This window comes from Berghia stephanieae, chromosome 2 (genome assembly GCF_034508935.2).
Source record: "Berghia stephanieae isolate SIO BIC M18660-M18661 chromosome 2, UCSD_Bste_1.3, whole genome shotgun sequence".
Taxonomy (NCBI): Eukaryota; Metazoa; Mollusca; class Gastropoda; order Nudibranchia; family Aeolidiidae; genus Berghia; species Berghia stephanieae.
The window spans coordinates 42,536,096-42,536,875 of record NC_088361.1 but is presented as its reverse complement, the minus strand read 5'-3'; positions in this window follow the sequence as shown (position 1 = coordinate 42,536,875).

Below are 780 nucleotides of genomic sequence, written 5' to 3'. Positions count from 1 at the left end.
GATATGTCGTGCACTTATGAGAAAAATAGATCAGTGCAGTATCGAGGTCTGGAAATAAAACGAGCGATTATAGCAAGACTGTCTTGTGTTAAGTTAGGTTTGAAAAAATGTGCATGAAACAGTGCCAGACAAAGCAGAAAGAAAATTTTAAGAAAAAGAAAAAGAAAAGAAAAAAAAAAAAAAAAAACACATCCAAAAAAATCAGCCTGCCCGACTGTCGAGAAAGGCTGACTTTTTGGGATGGCTTCTTTTTCTTGGATTTTTCTCTCAGATTTGTCTGGCACTGTTTGATAAAAACTTTTTCAGATCTATATTTTACACCAGTGCCTGCTCCCTAATTTGTCGCTTTGTTTTTATGTTGTGCTCTTAATTTTTTTTCTTTTTACGAGTTTGAGGTCAAATTAGCGTCTAAAAATGCTTTTAATGCAAACTGAATCATGTAAAATACTGTGTCGTAATAAAAAGCACAATCCTTAAATTATCACCAATTGCATGTAAAGTCCCGTTGTTGATTACTAGGTGAACAAATTTGCAACTTTGCGGCACAGCACTGCGGCTGACGCCTGGGTTATTCCAGTCTTCCCTTGGAATAAACCCTATAAACAAATTTCCCCTTTGGGATAAAAAAATGGGAATTTTATTTTTATTTTGATTCAGTCCGATTAGATAAAAAATACAGAGCATTCGCACATTTTTGAAATTTTTAAAATGCAAATGGCTAGCCTATCGTGCAAGCATAACATTTTTTTTTCTCGTTTTGGCCAGTTAGAATAAGATGAC